This window comes from Dermacentor andersoni, chromosome 4 (assembly GCF_023375885.2).
Source record: "Dermacentor andersoni chromosome 4, qqDerAnde1_hic_scaffold, whole genome shotgun sequence".
Taxonomy (NCBI): domain Eukaryota; kingdom Metazoa; phylum Arthropoda; class Arachnida; order Ixodida; family Ixodidae; genus Dermacentor; species Dermacentor andersoni.
Window position 1 is genome coordinate 154,831,426 of NC_092817.1, and position 21,244 is coordinate 154,852,669.

Consider the following 21,244-nt stretch of genomic DNA (forward strand, 5'->3'; position numbering starts at 1 on the left):
AGGCATTCAGCTGCATGCTGCAAGAGGTCAGTTGGGAGCGCTATCTTAAACTTACTGAAAACGCATGAGGAATCCATGTTTTATGCTGAAAAAAGTATAAACACCATATAAGCGATCTTGCGCGCGGCAGCTACAAGCGACGCGATGGAGATGGCTGTCGCGTTCGCTCGTCGCCTACAAGTCGTACGCCGTGTAAGCGACGATATTGAGCGACGCCTCCCCGGCGTTGCCGGCATGAGGGCTGCAATCACGCGTGACGCGTGCTTTAGTAATTTAGGTTGATGTATCTTACTATAAAAAGTAGCATAAAATATTTCCGGAGGTCTTGCAGTAGGTTCTGATCCTTGCACGTGTAAAAATTGAATCAGTTGCTCGTTCCGCGCGACAGTCAGTAGTATTTGAGCGATGTACATCCAGTTCCGGCTTCGCGCTATTGGCTAGTCGCTCATAGCACTTCCGGTCGACGAGCGACGATTTCTAGATTTCCAGAACCGAGCCATCTGTTCAAGCGACGGCCGGTTTTGTCGCTCGAAGCCGTCGCTCGTCGCCGTCGCGCACTAAATCGCTCTCACAGTGTTTAAGTATAAACCCCATGCAAGCGATCTTGCACGCGACAGCGACAAGCGACGCGATGGAGATGGCTGTCGCGTTCGCTCGTCGCCTACAAGTTGCACCCCATGCGAGCGATGACTTCGAGCGACGTCTCCCCAGTGTTGCCGGTATGAGGGCAGCAATATAGGCGCCGAAACTAGCGTGACGCGTGCTTTATTAACTTAAGTTGATGTATTTTACTGTAAAAAGCAGCATAACTATTCCTGAAAGTCTTGCAGTAGGTTCTTATCCTTGCACGTATCAAAATTCAATCGTTTGCTCGTTCCGTGCGACAATCGGAAGTACTGGAGTTATGTACATCCAGTTCCGGCTTTGCGCTATTGGCTAGTCGCTCATAGCACTTCCGGGCGACGAGGGACGAATTCTAGATTTGCAAAACCGAGCGATCGCGCGACAAGACCGAGCGATCTGTTCAAGCGACGGCCCGATCCGTCGCGCGAACCCGTCGCTCGTCGCTGTCGCGCACAAAATCGCGCTAATGGGGTTTAGCCTTTATCCCTAAGACTGAACTGTTTTTGCTCATGTATTGAAATGGTGTGATTATAGGTCTGGTTTTGTCTCCTGTTGCGGTTTTCGCGTGCACGGTGCGAAACTGAAAGGATGCTTATGTCTACGAACTCGGTGAATTCTCGAGCAGCTAGTTATGCATCGGCATCGAATATAACGGCTGCTGTGTGGAATTACAATTGCAGGGGCACTTTGCATACGCTTATTGTTTTGGACATGCCTGTGCATTTGCTAATATGAGTTAGCGTGTCAGAGTTATGTCATATGAACAGCTAAATCAGCCTTCCTCTGGGGGTTACAAGCGTAATGTGTGCATTTTGCTATTGCATCGCAGATCAAAATGTGTTTATCGCTTGAATATTTTTAGTAGAGAAATAAAAAATCAAAATAAAATGTTGCTTTAATTCCGTGTTACCAGTCTGTCGTACACAGAACAATAGGTTGGTGTAATAAACTAATAACTGGGCTTTAACTGCAACTTTTACATGCCTTCAAGAATCTAAAATGCTAGATTTCAAACTGCAGCAGTAGTCGGGTCTGTCAAAAATGAACTCCATTGCGCACCTCATACATGAAAATAAGTTTATGCCTTTCAGTAAGCTTAGATGCAGGCCGCAGTGAACTTTCTTGTTAGTATTGAAATGTGGGTAAGCTTGCCATAACAAGCCTTGTTGCCCTTTTTTATAGGCACATTCCTATATCCATTGAACTGAAGGACAATATTTTCATCCCTACTGAGCATCCTGTTTGCAGCTATAATCCTCAAATTATGGCTTCAGCAGTGGCACAACCAGGGATGGTGCGGGGGGCACACTGGGCACGTGCTTAGGATGTGTCACAAGTGGTCTTTGCGATACACCACACTCATGACAGACCTATGACGTCTGAAAATGACCAATATTCTATTCATTAGCAGGAGTATTCTAACATTCGTGACAAACAAGGATGAACTGTTGGTTGTTTGTTTTTTGCTTGAATCTAAAAATTGAAGTTAGTTTAGCAGTTGACTGTTGCAGTCATTTGGATGTTTTGCAAGCATTCCACTAGGAAGACTAAGAGCTAAGACTTTCTTTTATTGCCATGGCCTTGACTGTCTTGATGTTGTTTCGCACCATGCCCTTGTGTTGACTTTTGCATACAATAGTAACCGCTGTTGTAGCCGTTGTCCTCAAAGAAAGCTTGTCCATTATGGGCTGTGTTAATCTGAGCTCTCCACCGATGTTTCAGTAGTATTATCCCTTAGTTAGTGACAGAATGGGGGAAATTATTCGTGTTAGTGTTTGAATGGTGTCCTAATTATGTGTATTTGTTCCAACAAAGTTGTCTAGATTACTTTATTGTGTAGTGCAAAGCTTATGAAACCATCAGCAGCTACTGAGTTGCTAACATGCATATGCATTTGACACTATACAGGTGGCACTCGGCTGTACCACTGCAGTGCTGCGGAAATTGCCAGCACCAGCAGCCTTGCAAGAGCTGTTTCACAGCATGTCGGTATGTGCTAATTTATAGTTATGTTGGGATGGGCTAGTATTATGGACCACTGCTACTCTGTATTGTGACAGAGCCATATGATAAGTGATGTAATGGGCACAGCGAAAACCTGTGAATGTTTTACTATGGTACTTAAAAAGGCTCTCCTTTTCGTCACTGGAGCAGGGGAGAAGAGCATGCAGGCACTCCTGAATGTACATATATTTCAAAACATGCTATATATATATATATATATATATATATATATATATATATATATATATATATATATATATATATATATATATATACCCAATTAAACCAAAGGCAGGGACATTCCATCTTTGGAATGTCCCTGCCACTTGTCCAGCGCAAGAATACAACACAGACCACAGAGAAGCCCGCATGTTAACAAGTTTGAAACACACAATACTTCAAAAGATTTTATACTTCAGGTGCGCTATTTTACGCAAAGGGGAAGGGAAAGGGGAGAAAACCAGAAAAAAGAGTGGAGTGGAAAAGAAAAGAATCGTGCCAAAAAGCATGAGAAACATCGTGCAGCCAGGATCGCCAGCAGGACATCTAAAAAGCACTCTGATAAAATTACATACAGGGCAACCTTACGTATTGTTTGTTTCAATCAACTCAGATCACATGCAGCCATTACTGCAATCAAGTTGTTTCCTTATGTCATATGAGGGAATGATGTGGGCCCGAAAAACTGTTTAGAGCTGAAGGATTATGTTCCATGCTAGCCTCATTACCTTTTTTGTCATATTGTTATCAGCTGCTTATGTTCGGGACAAAAAGTAAGAGTACGAGCTTCTTCCTGATTCGCCATTCCACACAACTTGTCTTTGTGACTATATGTACATGCAGATGATCCATAGATGAAAAATATTCATTACAGTAGAATCTCATTACAAGATACACTTGGTTGTAAGAGAGATCTGAAAATGGTTTGGTTGGTTTTCCAATGTTTGCCACGTTAACAACACTGTACACAAGAGACACCTTTGTTACTAACGACTTTTTAAGTATTCACTACTTCGAAGGGATACAACCCAGACACATTCACTTCATGCACCTTGTGTGCTCCGAAGGGCGTAAAGATCACGCAATCATCACACAAGTCAACTGCGCATGTCTCTTTAAGCATGAACTAGAAAAGGAGGGCAACGAGGACAGAGCAGGGCAGAAAGTGTCGGCAGTTGAAGCTGACGAGCGTCTAAGAGCACCTCAAAGGTACTGCGAGCAACAAGGCTTGCAAAGTGAAGTGTTTAACTTCCAGAAGTCAGGAAGGAAGCTAACACAATCTACAGTCACTAAAAAGCTCTGAATGTCTTCTTTAAAGGGCCCCTAAACCACCGAGGTTGAAATTTAGTTGCGGTGTTGCAGTTGTACATGTTAAGGCAACGAACACGTAGCCACGAGAATTTTTCGAAACGGTGCAGTAATAGTGGAGCTATGTGTGTTTGATTATCGAAAAGTAGTCCCCGCTCATTTTACTCTTTCATCTGGTACACGCCATCTGGACAGTATCGTCTTTTCCTCGCCTAGTACACCTCCAAATGTTACGGGACAGGCCATCACCAACGAGCTCTGTTGCTGCCGTGCAGGCCCGTCGTCCTGCGAGGGGTGGCGCTAATGACCTCGCCAATATAATGGAACTGTATGGTGACTCTAGTTGCAGAGCCTCATAGGGAGACCCTTCTGCTGGCGTTTCTGTTCTTTGCCCCCATTGGCTGCCCAAAATGGCATCACGAGCAACGCGACGAGGAAGAAGGAGTGTGTATTTGCTTGCAGGCCTTGCCGGCAGTCGTACACTTTCGTCCACATCATCAGAGACAGCCTGGTGATGTCAGGACAAACTGGAGGGTGCAGGATAGGTCCAGAGAGGCGCACGGGGTCGTTTTTTTTCATATTGTGGTGCTCCCACAGTGCTACGCACTGTGGCGTTTGGCATTGTCAATTGTGACGGCATTCTGATTTTGATGCACGTGTTTACTTGAAATGTTCAAAAAATGTCGAGAAGTGGTTCAGGGGCCCTTTAAGCCATCCTGAGCAATTATTCCTTCAGATATATCTAAACATACTTTAGTGATGATGCATAATAAAGTGATCTAGTCTGGCTCCTCAGTGTTTTAAAATTTTTGGTTTCGAGAGACATGTTTCCCGTGCCTCTTGAGTATCTCTTCTAATGAGGCTTAACTGTAATGTACACACACAATTGTGTAACTCCTCCTGCAAGTATTATTCATTAAGCCTGGTCACTGATGTGCAAAGCTTGTGGTTAAGTCTTCGATGCAGGAGACAATGCCTACGAAATTATTGGCCCTGATGAGGAGAGCCCTCAAGGGGCAAACGACATCGCTGTTGCAGAAGTGAGCCCGACACCACTTGAAGTTACCATGACAGATGACACGGCAGCAATAGATACAGAGACTGCCTGTCTACTGCAGCTACAACAGGGTACAAGGCAAGCAGCAGCGCGTCAGCATCAGCAGCAGTGTAAGAAGGAACCGCACCAGGCCTGGTAGAGCAACATGTGTGCTATCACTGTGACTTTTTTTGTAGTGCATACAACTCATTTGCTCAACATACAAAAGCTTTTCACCACGACTGTGAGCCAGTGTTCTTGTGCAGCAAGTGCAAGACTAAGTTAAGTGTTATAACACAGTACAAGCATCCCTTTAAGATATGCAAACATATTACAGTTGTTGCCTCCCCAGCCAGCCCACATAGCGACAACAATGTGGAACACATGGTGGGACACACCTCTTCCCTATTAGAAGATAGTAGAGACTGTCAGTGTTGTTGCTAGATTAACTGGTCTTTGTAGGCAACTAGAACGACAACACAGGTGTCATAAGATTGTTGTTGATGTTGTTGTTGAAGAGGTAAAAAAGAAGTTTGATGCAGCTGAAGTGCCAACTGATATTGAGCAAATCAAAAATAACCACCTGAGAAAGCAACACTATCGAAATTTGGTTATCTATGTGCCGCCAACTCTGGTAAGGATGTCATAGGACAGAAGTATGATGAAAATCACACAGACACTGCTGTTTCATCACTGGTCACAGTGAGCAGTGACTTGTAGGGCACGAGAGTCAACTGAAACGAACATTATGGCATAGTGTCATGCTCCCATGTGACCACTTTCCATGTTATTTTGCATGATACAGCTCAATCTCCAGAAACGAGACTGCAACTTGTCTGTAGAAAGCTTTAACAAAAAATTATTCATAACACTATTAACACAGCAGCACCTTCTTTTTTTGTGGGTTCGAGGTTCCCGGGTGTCCATTAACGCAAAAATTGCGGAAAAAAAGAACACGTGTCGTGCTTACACCTTTTTAACAAGTACGAGGGGGACAGAACTTTTCTAGTCATGCATCTTCATCATACTATCAAGTTTTTAAATGCATTTTATAATTATTATTACCAGTTATATCTGAGTGCATTGTATGCATTTAGCAGGTGTAAAATCAGGTCAGTTGGATCAGATGCCTTATCTGCAAGAGAGCCCTCTATTCAAGAAATTTTAATTAAAATAGGTACGTTAGAGACACACTCTTTCAGCACTTTATTGCGTGTGGTTTAAGCATTGCTCAAGACTTTTGTGGATGGCAGTTTCAACCGGCACAGCACTGCGCTTTGTCACGGTCACGTGTCTTCATAGCGGTGTTTATCATTTGTGTTGATCTGTTTGTGTATTCATAGAGCAAGTTCTTAATTTATTTTTTCCGCATTCTTGTGCTTGCACTAAGCTTGTATAAGGCAGTTACAAAATGTGCGTCACTATAACGAACTGTTCTGTTGAGCTTACACTTGCAAATAGTGTTGAGATGGCCGCACTTCTATGTAGGTGCACCGATATCTTTGTGTATGTTCTCATGTTTGTATAAAGCTTATATAAGCTAGTTACAAAATGTATGTCACTAAGCATTGTGATATTCTTTAAAGAATTGCTTGATTGGTTTTACACTTGTGAATGAGTATTGAGGCGGTGGTATTTCCATGTAGGCCTACTGCTAGCTTTCTGTGTGCTCACGTGTTTGTATTAAGCTTTTACAAGGGAGTTACAGCATGTACGTCACAAAGCGCTGTGATATTTTTAAAGAACTGCTTTGTTGGTTTTACACCTGTGAGTAATAGTACTCGGGTGGCACTAGTAGGTACGCAGGGACCATTTGTATACATTATGCTCATGTAAAGCAGTTACAAAGTGTATGTCACTAATCACAGTGATATTTGTTGAAGAATCGCTGTAATGGTTTTACACATGTGAATAATAGTGGTCAGGACACAGTACTTGCGATGTATAGTTGAATTTATACAGTGCCAAGACATGGGCTGTATACGTACCAAAAGAAATGTATGTCATTATATGGTTGTGATTATTACTGTTTGGATTTTATTAAACTCTAATGAAATTGTTTCTTGCATCTATTGAGGTATGACAATTTGTCATGCAACCAAACTGAGGACCTGAACTTGTGCATACAAATAAACAGCTAATTTAAGAGTATACTGCCCATATTCTACGAAACCAGTTTAACAAATCTTGTACTACAATGCTGCAAAAATGACAGAGCTGACAGGGATGTACAGAAAGACTTCAGCACTGGCTGAAGGACTGCCCCACATTGGAGTTGGTAATGTTGCGTTTATTGGAGTACAACAGGAAGTGCACTTCTAATAAAAATGTGACAGTCAATGTAGAAACATAAGGCAGACGAGCAGATGTGGCGCATTTTTTTCAGGGCCCTCCATGCCTATATATACTACTACATCTCTAGTCTTCCTGTGCTCTTCGTATAAGCCCCTGTTAAGCCAAGGTTTTTACTCCATGACAGTTGTTCTACTAGGTTCGTAGCAATATTGAAGAAAAAATTTCAATGGTTTTCAAGAACTTTCGAGGCCCCAACACAGTAACTTCAAGGACCTCGTGCGATTTTTTTAGTAGTTTGGACAGGCAATAACTTGTTCAACAACATTGTTAGCTTTAATGCAAACAAAAGAAAAAAACAAATCGCATTTCACTGAGTTCAAACATTTGAAAGACTGCTAATTTGCCTTTCACCGCCCATCACTAAACGCACACAAGGAAGCATTTCAAGAAAGCGCTCGAAGTTTTTCTGCAATAGCACAATTAACTACTTGCACCTGCAGCATTTGCAGTTTTTGAATACTGTTTGGTTTGACAGTGTATGTGATGTTATCTGTTGCCTCAGCTTTTCACCATCAAATAAGCAATAGTCATTTGTAATTTCCTTTTACTGTGTCTGTAGCTCTCGATTTACTCATCAAGGCTTTTCTTTGGATGCCTCAACTGCTGAGCTTCCTGCTTCTGCTCCTCCAAGTACATTTGTCGCCGGTTCCATGTGCCTAAAACTGGTATCTGCAGCTCCTTTGTAATTTCAGCTTTAAGGATGTCGCTTTCCTTCTATTACCTCCACAGACAATTCTCTGTGACATGCGAAGAGTGTCACAGAAGGGAAAAAAAATGCTTGGCAATGTCTGCTAAGTGTAGCCAAGTGTACAAATTTAAGGACTTTCCTGTACTTCTGAAAATTCCAGGGTTTTCAATGCCTTGAAAATGGCATTTTAGAAATAAAGGGTTTTCAAGGATCGCTACAAACCCTGGATTCTAGCACCTAAATAATTTTACAAGCTTAATTTGGCATGGAGTTCGGAAATTTATGCTTTTTAGCTAACGCTGCACTGTCTCTCTACATTGAAGCCACGAGAGCGCAACCATTATGGAGTAAAGAAAAATACTGAAATCTTTTAATACCACTCTTTTTCTATGGAGCTTCGTATTGCCTAGTTAAGTTTACGAATGTGCCTGGTTTTGGTGGGCGTTTCTTCGACATTTTCTGTGAGAAGTAGATGACTAACCCCCGTATTCAGAAATGTATCTTAATACAAAGCTCATGCTTGACTTTATATAAACGACGCCTGGTGCGAACGTCCCCCAGACGCTCACTGCCTTTCTTTTGGTGCGTTCACGACTTGCGTCATTTAGATCAACTCAAGCATGGGCTTCAGGTTGTGATGCATTTCTGAATATGGGGGTAAGCGTGCGCGATTCCGGGCAACGCATTGTGCCATTGACACTGAGAGGAAACGGGGAAAACAAAGTTAACGCCCTATGCTCCTAAACTTTCGCGTACCTGTGGTGTGCGTGTATCGTGGAAGAAGAAACAGCGCAAACACCAGGACGAAAAAATGCATCAACCACACCAGCGCTTCGTGGTGTGGTCCATGTTTTTGCGTCGTCCTTGTGTTGCGCTGTTTCTTCTTCTAAAATGCTCAACCAACTAGCCGGCAAGTCCATCCTGTGCATATATATTGAACACACGTATGAGTGTAGATGGTCTTCGAAGCTTTTAGAACGAGCGCTGCCTTTTTGTGCACGCGTAACAAGTGGACACATTAGTCATTTAAACATGCGTGCCAATGCATGTGACGCGGCTATCGGCATAAGCAGTCTCCAAATGCTGGAATGCATGCTCTCCAAAACGCTAACGATCAGCTGCTAATGCAGGACAACAGCTCACAGCGGACTGAACCAAACTCTAAACTAATGCACTTGAAAAGAACGCCTACACAGCAGCGTGAGGCACGTCGAAATGCCTAGTACTGGCGTTGCAGTTGACCACATACGAATGGAACTGGCGGAAAAAAATAAACAGAAATGCTCAGCAGTATACGCGCGAATTAAATTCACATACGTGGATGATTGGCACGATACATTGTATCCGCGTATTTTCGTAGAACAAATAATGCATGGACTGGAAAAGCACTCCATCGTGAGCTGAACGGCACATTTGTTATTTTCCTGGGGTGACGACAAGCCGTGAATAGTTCTCACGTTGTCGTCTACGTTGTATTCCTTCGTTAGTCATAGCAAGGAATGGAAATGATGCAAACGCAAACGTATTTCAGTACACAACAGCACAGCACACTGCAGAGAAGCTCCACCCACCGCAGCCGATTTCTCAAATACATTTGTTATATATATAACCTCTAAAAGAACACGACTGGTCGTGGTGACTCTGTTAACAAAGTATCTTTCACCGTATCTTTGCAACCTTCGTATGGTCTTCAACTTTTGAGCCCATGAGGCGAGACAATATTTTTAGGCCTGTTAGGGAAGGTGGGCTGGGCTTAGTACATCTTTATGTGCGGCAGATAGTGTCTCGTTTCTTCTTTTTTCGCGATATTTCCCATCCTGCAATTCGTTCATACATGCAAGTCACACTTGTTAATGCGTTACCTGATTTAGTTGTTTCTTCAAGTTTTTCTTCCCGCTTATGCTTGTGGGGGTTCATGCAAGAAGTTTACTTGGCGGTTTGTTTCCTGACAGTTCGGTTTTCCACTGAATACTTGTATTCTGTGTCGCGCAAAACGTTGTACAAAGACTTACTATCCATGCTATTTCCGCCTCCACTTTACCGATCAATATACATTAAACTGCCAGGCCACGATGTGCTAAAGCGAGTTCGCAAAATGTATTTATCCCCTTGCTGCAAAACATTCTTTTATAAAGTTCATAGTGAAACCATACCGGTTAGAACATGGCTACAAAAAAAGGGTATCTTTGTCTCTTCTGTTAACTGTCGCCTTTGTGATGTACCAGAGACAATTGAACATTGTTTTATTAGCTGCACTGACGCCATCCTATTTTGGGATGTTCTCCAACGGACTTTAAAGAAAGACTTTGAAATTAACGCTCATACTGTGCGATACCTGCTGCCAACCTCTGATAATAGTGCACCTTTCGATATGTTTTTTGTCATGGGAATGCACAGTTTGTGGAAAACGCGAATGATGGACAGAAACGCCGAAACGGTTGTACCTACAAGGGCAAATTTCATCCAAATGACACTACACCTAAAGCAGGTTTATGATGGACTCGGTTTACAATCGGACTGGTACCCTATTTTGGTGAGGTGCTTATCCTTGCCACCCTTCTAAAGTCACAAGAACGTTTCTACTCACAATATGAACGCTGCCTTTTCTGTATGCGACTTTTATTGTGCCCTCCATTCTCTGACTATGCAGAACTGGTGAACGTCTGGTTGAATGCAACTGTAATAAATACCATGAAAGAAAGAAAAAAAAAGTGACTCTGTGGTGTAATGGTTAGGATGTGTGCTTTGAATTGTATAGATGCGAGTGTACGCGGGTTAGAATCCACGTGATGTATAGAGCAATGTGCTTCTTCATAAGTATGTGATTCCCTTGACTAATGTGTTCTAATTAGATTACGTGACTCCTGAGTGTGAAATTTGCGAAGATATTTGCGGATTACATGTTAATTAGCTTTTTTTTCTCCGCAGTGGCGTTCGGGACGCATACGCATAGGCCGATTCCGAGCAGTCACGCCTCATGGTAGGCAGCAAATGCCAGGAAAAATGACTTAAAAATCCTGCATAACTTTGCTCACCCCTATTCTGAAGGCCGCTTGGAATTGGGCCACTGACTCTGAGGAGCCGCCTAGGGAACGGTATATCAGCGGCCCTAATTTGATCTGATTTCCTGCCTGCATGCGTGGCCAGGACTTCGCTAAGAGGGTATTGGGAAGAGTAATAGCACTCTGTTTGGGGGAGTAGAAGTACTCGGTCTGGTGGAGTGCCATTACCCCTGGGGTGAGAGTATTAGCACTCTGCGGAAGAGTACTAGCACTCCCTGTGGGAAGAGTATTATCACTCTGCGGAAGAGTACTAGCAATCCCTCGCGGTGGAGTAACAAAACTCTGTCAACAGGAGTTGACCTACTCTCTCTCAAAGAGGGTCGATCTACTCTCGATAAGAGAGTGAAATATGGGACAAGCCGCTACTCCCTCAAAGAGAGCGCCCGGAACTCTCTTTGTTTTTAGTGTGTACTCACAGCGACATTATTCTCGTACATGTCTAGAAGGGTCTTTCCACCCCTCACCCCAAGTTGAATAGGGCGCAAGCCGTTTCGCTTAGACTTTTGCAGACTTGGGGTGCTATGCAGGATGCGCCGAGTTTGGCGAAACTCGGGATCTTCACGAGCTCTGGCGACACCCCAAGATGAAAGCACAAATAGTACCGAGACACAGTTTATCTTTCGACAAGCCTCCAGTTTTATTGGTTTATCTAGATTCACTCTGGGTGGCTATCATTCCTTGGGCGTTGCCTTCTGGGCGGTCGACAAACTGGGGCTCACGTGATCATACCGTCGGTGCATGGTCGCGCCTTCTTTCACTTGTTTGTCGTTCCACCGAGTGCATTACACGCACAAGCGAGTTATAAAACAAATGCATTTAATACAATATTATTAGTTAGTTTAACGTGGTTTAAAAGCATTTTACAGTTTACAAGATGTACACTGAATGTGTATTCGACTAATTTGTAATTTAGTACGCTTCGCATTATACCACGAGGGAACGCTGTGGTGGCGTCATCACATACATTCATCGGGCGAACATGGCGGCTAAACATCGAAGAGGCCCAGTGTAAACAAACTCGTACAACGAGCTTGCAGTGCGCGACGTAGTGATCAGGCGCGACGATGACCACTATTTCTTGGATAGTTCTGTTCCTCTGTGAGCAATCTTTCCGTGCACCCCGAAAGACTGCGAATAGCTTAGGCGATTTTACAGATCGCAACGCGTACCTACTGTTCACGGCACAATCCTGAACCAACAACTTATCCGGTGCTGCTTCTGTGAGTGCGCTGAGTTCCTCCACTCTGCGTGACTGCGAGCGTCACGAATATTGCATAGTGTGTACAAAAGGAAGACAGCCGATATAGCTACGATGCGACAAGGAGGTGGTGCCAACGATGGATCTCGCAACCAACACAGTGACGGAGGCATCGACAAACTGCAGATAAGTATGTTTCTACTGTTTCATATTTAGCATAATAATAGTGCACGGATTAAGTCACTTTCGTAGTAACGAACTGAATGTCCTGCAGTTTAAAAAAGGCATTGAGAGCCAATGAGTGTTCATGCTTTTACATGTACGTGGGCCCGCGAAAATGTGGAAAAGATAAAGGTAACCTTCACTAACTTGGTGATACAACAGAAATTCATCAGTGACATTCAGCCCGCAGAATCTATGGAAGAATATCTTTATCCAGGTGAAATATCAATAGCAGGTACTGATATAAAGCAGGAAACTTATACAAAAATTTCATGGGTTGAACAGCACATGGGAGGCATTACCGAATCGTGATCGCCACGTTACCGATATCCTTGAAAAATGTTTAGAATCGTTGCATTCTACCGGTTATGCAATATGGGACATAAACCTGGAGGTTAACAAAGAAACTTGAGAAGTCGAGGACTGTGCAGAAAGCAAAGTAACAAAAATTGTTGGAGATAGCATTAAGGCAGGAAGGCAGTGGCGTAGTAAACCGTGGCAACTTGTATACTAGTTGGGATTAAGAAAAAAAAAATGGAGTCGGTGGGCAGGCCATGCACGTCTTCAATCACTTGTTGCCAATTTATACCAGGTGATTACATAAACGTTACAGAATGAATGTCAAGGAGAGAGAACTGCAGCCGAGGATGGTAGAAAATTACGTAATGGGACAAAAATATGATGTTTGTAGGCATAGGATGCAATCAGCTCGCATAAGACGGGATTGTAGGAAGCGGCATTGATTTTGCAGTGAACAAAAATAGGTTTGTGGTGCTGACAGTAGACTCGTGAAGGTTCGAGGACACCTCAGCTGTTGGCACACTAATAAACATTACAATTGGCTCTGAAAAAAACAACCCGTTATGAAAAATAAAGCAATGTTGTCCCGACAAATTGTTTTATTATGCATACACTAAAGGCTTCCACAGTTAAGGGCAGTTAGTACCAATAGTTCAATGAGCATTTTTATTTGTAAATAATGGTTTATATGCGGTTGATTCATTCCAACAATCCATTTTTTTTGCAGCAATACATTCTGCTGCTGGAGGCACTCAACCGCCTGGTGGCAGTAGGCGAGCGCCAGGCACATGCTCTTGAGAGTGTGGCAAGGTCCAGAGGGCTGCTCTGCAACAGTAGGTTCAGTGCACTCACTGCTTTCCAGTCGAGCCCCCAGAACACACCTTATAAAGGAGCTTTCAGTTTATTATTTTGTTTGTTATTCAAGAGCATGAATAAAATTATTGCAGTAAACATTGTGCTGTGCATATTGGGACACTTGTAACATGCACTTGATGTCTCTTCAAAATGGCCAAACACGTAAGACAACCTGGACTGTGTAAATGAAAAAGACACTAATGCAGCATATACGTCATTGTGCTGTTTGTTCTTTCTATGTGCAAGAATACAGTGGGTGTTGATTAGCCACAAGATGAACGGTGTATTTCACAATGAAAAGACAGGAAACAGCATGACCTTAATAATGCTATCACCTATAGACTGTGCACATGAATGCAACACTCCCCGATTTAAACGTGCCATTACATGCATGTTCGATACCACATATTCTTTAACAGTGTCATATATTTGCATGTACTAATTTTCACACAGATTAAGCCCATGCATAGCTCACTTGTGATGTATCCATTTCATAGGCCAAATAATTGTACACTTTGTCCTTTTGTGTTGTATGAAAAGCGGCATCCTCTAGTCGGATACAACTTCACAAGACAGGAGAGGCCCTGCCCAGATGACCAAAGCACAGCAGCCGATTGCCTCCACGTATAAAGAAATAGTCCCTCTCCAATGAGCGGGTATTAGTGCGTCCAGCGGCAAGATGTCAGTGTACAGTGTGTGCCCGTTGGTGCAGGCTTGTGTTCACCTGCCGTTGAAGTGCAGATTCTGCGGCCTCCTAAAGTTGTATCTGACTATAGAATCATGTAATGCCTTGCACTGGTTGCATAGACTTTAGCAACTTGATAGCACATAATGATCAGGAACAGAAATCTATAAAGGCACCCAAGCAAAGCTGGCTGGCCACACTTCCATTATGAGGGGCTGTAAACAGTTCTCGCCAAATATTCCCATGACATCCTTGAAAAAGAGGTGGTGTTTGGCACTTCAGAATAAAAAAGATTATAGTGAATGCTGTGTACCACGTTAAAACAAACTGAGCTTGGTTATCTGCACAGCATGTAATGAAAGCTTGTGCTTCACGTAGGAAACAAAGTGCTCTGTCCAGTACAATTGTCGAGTTCGCTGTGGCACCTATTATGTCATTTGTGTCAACATACAAATTTTCAAAGGCCATTCATTTCACCATTATTTTTGTATGATGGTTCTTTCAATCAGTGCTTGTATTACATCAGCAGGTGGATTTGAAAGCAAAGCTTTGTTTGCAAACCTTCAGACTTCCGTAATTGTGTGGCAAGGCACTGGCATGGTGTCGAATAGCTCACACTTCCTCGGTCCTGCACCAAAAACGCCCAATGCTCTATTTGAAGTTGGATCGCGCAAGAATTCGACGGCACACAAAGAAGAGTAACACACACAGCAGAGCGTTCTGCTGTGTGTATTTCTCTTCTTTGTGTCCCATCGAATTGTGGTGCAATTCAGCTTCAAGCTTCTATACCGATACAACGAGTCTTCAACCTCACCAATGATCTAGTTATTAAGCCACAATGGCGCACATCTTTGAAATTTCCCAACACGAATTAGCTCTCCAACAAATCACCGCAAGCATAAAATTTTGCTGCACAGGTGTATGCACGTGCCATATTCTGTACCACTAAACTCGCAGGAATCAAAGGGGCAAGCATTAACCAGCCTTACTGCTGCCGTTACCATCATCATCATGACACCAATAGAAAGACAGTGCAGCGTTTCAGTAAAGGAAGTGCCGGAGGGAAAGGCGTGACAGCGAGGCTTGAGGCTTACAATAAAAATAGCATTTACAAGACATGTTCAATGCCAAAATATGCTGCATATCGCTCATCCTACTTTGGCATTGCGGCAAGCTTTTACACATTTGAGCATGTTATAGTTTGTGTAATCATTGCTCTAAAGCTGTACAAAAGGTCTATTCGCTCTGCAATGTTTATTTTTATCATGGCGGGTTAAAGACCAACTTTTCATTGGCATCTGCACCACATTTCTCCCGATATGTAATTTTGCCTTGGTGGTTCACGACATCGTAATGCACACTGAGTTCTGCAGAGCATTGGATCTGCATTGTTCTACTGCTGAAGAATTAGAGCCCCATTATGAGACGAAAATATACGATGTGTCCATACAGAATAACGCTGCCCCCCCCCCCAAAAGAAAATACACTGAACCACTGGCACATGCACCAACAGTGAACACAGCAAACACTCTGAAGTATTTTCTTCATGCAAGCCAGCACACTAAGATTCTCAATGCATTTTCATTTTGCCATAAATGCATAGGCACAACCGGCTGCGCGCGACATCCGCATCTCGCACTGCAACGAATTGTGCAATGCCTTGCTGTTTCATAGTGCGGCCGATAGATGACGCATGACCAAATTCAGCAATATGCAAACTAACTTATCTAAGTAATCTTATAAAAAAACCCAAATTCTTTATGAGATTAGCATTCACAGGGTACTTCACACAATTTGTGATATCCATTTATCTATTTATACTTCATTAACCTCTTTCGCCAAAAAAGTGAGCCATTTGGAAGGCACCCTGATAGACAAGTAGAACAATCGGTAAAAAGTCAGCAACTAGCGAAAAAGTCAGTATCATAGGCTGCCGCATGTGTGACGTCGGTAACACAAAATTTAAGTCGGCTACACAGAAGTGACAAATTTGGCAATATGGTGCGTCTCGACATTGCTTCAATGCTAATCACAGTAACGCTGACATGGAAGGCACCTTAATTCCTACGTACGTTCCGTCGACATACCCGACTACGTTCGTTATGTTTCTGCGAAGTAAGAAGCGTTTTTTTTATAAATGCCCGCTCAGCCGCAGTCTTCGGGAAAGCCAGCCACCGCTTCCGCACTGCCGCATCAATAAGCGCATCAGACATCTCTGACACAGAGGCTCACAATAGTTTGATGACGTCCAATGTAACGCTCGGCGCCGACGCTTCCCTGAAAACTCCCAGTGCCGTAGAAACGGAGGGCGCAGAGGACTTGCTCTTCAACGGTGAGCGAATGAAGCCCGCCACGCTGTCTCCACAGAAGAGAGTCTTCGCCTAGCTCGTCACACAGCCAGCGCACTGATGTCTTCGACAGGCCAAAATGACGCTGAAACTCCACGGCGGTCATGTACGCGAACGGGTACAGACGGTCATACTGACGCTTGCTGCCGCTGGCTGCAATAACACAGGCTGCCGCCGCCATGTTCCCGAGTTGAACTCGGAGGGGGTTTCGCGATGTACGAGTTTAGCACGAGTTCGCCTGTCAATCAATGCCAGAGGTCACGCCCCACGCGAGGCATCTAACTCTTGTGCGCGCATCCACCACGGTTGGGCCACGCCCAACTTATCTTTCGGCAACAGCGACGCGGTGCCGAGCTGAGAGGCATCAACAATATTCACCACCGACATAAAACACGCACAACACACTGTCATCGGTGATGTACTGCGCACTACTAAGCGTTGACTGTCGCTGGCTTCTCGGGCTGAGATGGCCCCACAGCACGGTTTAATTGTCTGCATTGTGGCGACGTAGCGCACAGTTAAATAATTATTGGCACGTCACTGTAGCTGCTTGCAAGGCGTCGATGCGCCGAGGGTGACGACGATGCTGAGGAGTGCGTATCGCAGCAGTCGTTTGAGATGGCTGCTCTGTCATCGGTGATGTATCGGAGCGACAACGTCGTAAACACGATCAGCGTCCGAGAATCACTCGCTCTTCTAGACCCAGTGCAATGGCATTTCTTCATCACAAGCACTGCGCACTCAAAAGTTCCAACACCTTCCTCAGTTCCAAGTCTCATTCCATAACCGCACACAAGAGCCCTCACCTGCCAAAATGCAATTGCTGCGGTGTCGTTACGATATCCTTCTGCGATCGCTGCTGGCTCCAGCATAAGTAATCCGCAAGCACCTTGGTGCGCACAAAACACTCAAATACTGCGTACATGCGCTCAGAGGCACTTTCACTGGGCAAGCGATGACAAGCGATGAATTGTGTCGATGGGAAGCACGCACTTCTTCGCAATGCATCGCCGAGGCTTCGCGCACAAAGATAAACTGGTACATTTTCACTAAACTGCGTCACTACGGGCACGACGGACCGCCATTTTTAGCGACGGCCGTTGCTCCCGTATTTATGACTAGTGTATCGTTTCTAGTTGGTAAAGCGGGGGCCTTAAGGCGCCTGCGATGAACAGTCGTACCACGGCGCTGCGTTTCTATTCACCTAATAGAGAAAGAGTGGTGATCACTGACATTATTGAGAATAGCACTGTAGCGCCCCTAGGCGACTTCTCACCGTATGAACTGCCTCGTGCGTGCGACCCGCTTCAATGTATCCGCTTCTAAGCTTTCGCCTCACTGTCGCCACTCGCGGCAAAAAGTGCAAAATTTAATAATTTGCTCGATCTCCGTTTGTCATCAGAAATTTCTAGCATTCAAAACGAAAAACAGACACTTAAAGAAATAATAAGGTTCGTTATTTTATTTGTTGTATTTTAACGTATTCCTTTGAGCGAAAGCGTAGGTGCAAGAATGCGCCGCATGTACCCTGTTCGCATTCGATCGTGGATATAAAGATAGTTGCCGAAAGAGGAGGCACGCCCTTGACGCGCCCGGGAAAGGCGTGGCAAGCGGCTCACGGCAAGTCTGCAGACAGCCAGCGGGACAGTCACGGCATTGCTAAGTTGCGATAATCCGTTGATAACAATACGCGGCGCTGGCGCGTTTCGTTGTGCAGCCGTCTGCGCTTGAAACGTGGAAGCAGCGTGCCGCGCAGGGTGCGCTCATGTTGTCATACGCGGCTTTTTGTCTACATATTCTTTCGCCTGCAGCCTTTGCGCGTTTCACGCTATCTCCGGTCACTGACTGCCGTCGAGGAAACTCGGGTAAAACTCGGGTGAACGAGAAACTCGGCGCATCCTGCATAGCACCCCAGCACGTATCCGTGTCTGTCCGTTCTCCACGAGGCTTACCCGGACGTTTATCGCGACGACGCCTGCCCCTCTTGCGGGCAGACTTCCACTCTAGCGCACATGCTCTCGGAGTGCGGGTCGACATACCCCAAGTTCATCAAGGAGGAGTGGGACTCGCTTCTGCGTAGCCCCGCTCTAGAAAAAGCAAATCCTGGCTGTCCGGCGAGCCCGCAATCGGGCCGGTGGGCTAAACCTGCCGGTCCCGACCTGGGAATAGCCGGGTGCGCGACGAGTTCGCGTCCTCGCCGGACCTACAATAAAGTTTCTTTACTAAATCACTCACTAATCACGCGTTCGTGATCGCTGTCTTCTTCCACAGCTGGCTCTGTTGTCGCTTATCATTCGAGCGTAGAATTTCACTTGTCTTCGGTCGCCGTAATGGGGAGGACGCGTTCGCGGTAGAATGAGGCAGTGCTTACAGGGGTATGAGCCATTCACTGTCTTACGTGACGTACAGATTCAAATTTCGTTCTATTCTCTGGTAGTAACGGGGAGGCCGCGTTAGCGGAGGTATGAGCCGCTACTTAAGTGGGTATGAGCCATTCATTGTCTTACGCGACGAACACGTTTAATAACAGAGCTGACACGCGAATATGTTTGCGTGCCTGTCGTCACAATCACCACCCATCAGGAGAACATATTCCGACCTTTGTTCGAAATTATGTGCTACCTCTGTGTCGTGCGATAAACAGCTTTGCTGGCCATCCATCTTCACAGAGTGGAATGGCTGATGATTTTTTTTGCACTCATTTTGTAGGCTTATTAGGTGGCGCCACCTCCTCCGCATTGACTGCGCCGTAACGTGCCCAACGACGCTGCAATACGCACATATTTACTCACACAGAACGGTGAGACCGCCGTGGTGTCGAGGGAACGTGGTCGATTCCCCCCCCGCCCTCCCTCCCCCCTCCCGGGGGCTCCGGTTCGTTTCCCAGCCAGACCGAAATTTACAAAATTTTCTTTTAGGCGGCATTATTTACTTGTTTACAAGAACCGCCCTGAGAAATCTGACATCAATCGGAGGATTTCTGGACGCGTTTATACTCTTTTCGCCATCGGCCATTTTTGGTACCATGACTCGGTCGTGCCACCGACTACAACGAATTTTCGCGTATTGGGGCATATAATGCATCGTATTTTAAAACGGCTGTAGTTTCCGAGTAAAGCTGTCTTTTACGGCTTCAACCCCATGGCCGTTGAATGATTGCGAATATCCGTGGTTGAGTAGTTGCCAACATGGGGTAGAATCGAAAGTGACGTTAGGAGCAAGGCAGCAAAACTTATGAACAGCATCGCCCGGTTAGTAGCCAACGCCGGAACGTGCGTTGCGCCATTTCACTAAAGAACAAAAATAAGAGACGGACAAAACTGTGCACATCATCGCAAAGATGGAACCGCTGAAGAACTCAGCACAGCATAAAATTTATCAGATTAATGATAACATATGCGGATCCCACGTACTGTGGCAATCGATGAAAGCGAAGCTTTGTGTACTGTTTGCTTTGATTAGTATGAAGTAGCGGTTATGTTGCCGGCAGATGTGCAATTCTTTTAAACGTTTAGTGCAATACGAGAGTTTTGATCATTAAACGTTCCTTCGCCTACACCAATGCTGTTTGTATGCGTAGTACACAAAATACACAGGGATAGATAGATAGATAGATAGATAAACTTTATTAAAAGAATAATCAGAAAAACCGCTAATGGTCGGGGCCCTTAGTCCAGGGCTACGCTGGCTCTTGCCATCTTCTCAGTTCTCTTAATCAGCTTCAGCTGGTCGTCGAGGGCCGAGCTGGACAGCAGTGCCTCCCATTGCTCCCTCGTTATGTTCGTGTCTGGGTGTTCTATGTTGTGTAGTGTGCACTCCCACGTAATGTGGTATAGGGTTGGTGTGGCCCCACACCATGGGCATTCGTCCCTGTAGGCTGTGGGGTGTATCCGATGTAATATGTGTAGGTTCGTGTAAGTGCCTGTCTGGAGCCTACGCGAGGCAGCGGCTTCTTCTGTCGTTAGGTATCGATGGGGTGGTGGATATCGCAAGCGACGCCCTCTGTGGTAGTTCGCGATGGCTGAATACTCGAGGTCGACAGGGTCCGGGTCTCCTGCAGCCCGCGTGATGAGTGCTCGGTTATGTACGAATCCTCGAGCTGCTCTGTCGGCTTGCAGGTTGCCCGTGATGCCAGTGTGGCCCGGTATCCAGAGATGGTTTCGGTGCTGAATTCCTCAGGGTCTACCTTGAGTATTCCGGCTAGGACTTGTGCAGCACGTCTTCCAATTCTACCCTGTAGGAAGTAGGGATACACAGGGAATACCCTGTGTAGGAATACACAGGGAGACATGTTTGCTTGAGTATTTGTAGTGCGAAGTTGTTCATAAACGCTGCGAGGGTTGCACATTATAATTGTCTCGCATGACACTCTCATCGTGGCAGAGCTGATGAATATAAATTGAGTTGTGGGGATCCGCGTGCTAAAACTAATATCGGAACATGAGGCACGTCGTAGTGGCGGGTGCGCATTAATTTTGGCACCCTGGTGTACTTTACCGCCCACCTAGGTATAAGTGTTCTACCGTTTGCGTATTTCGTTCCCGTCAAAATGCGGCTGC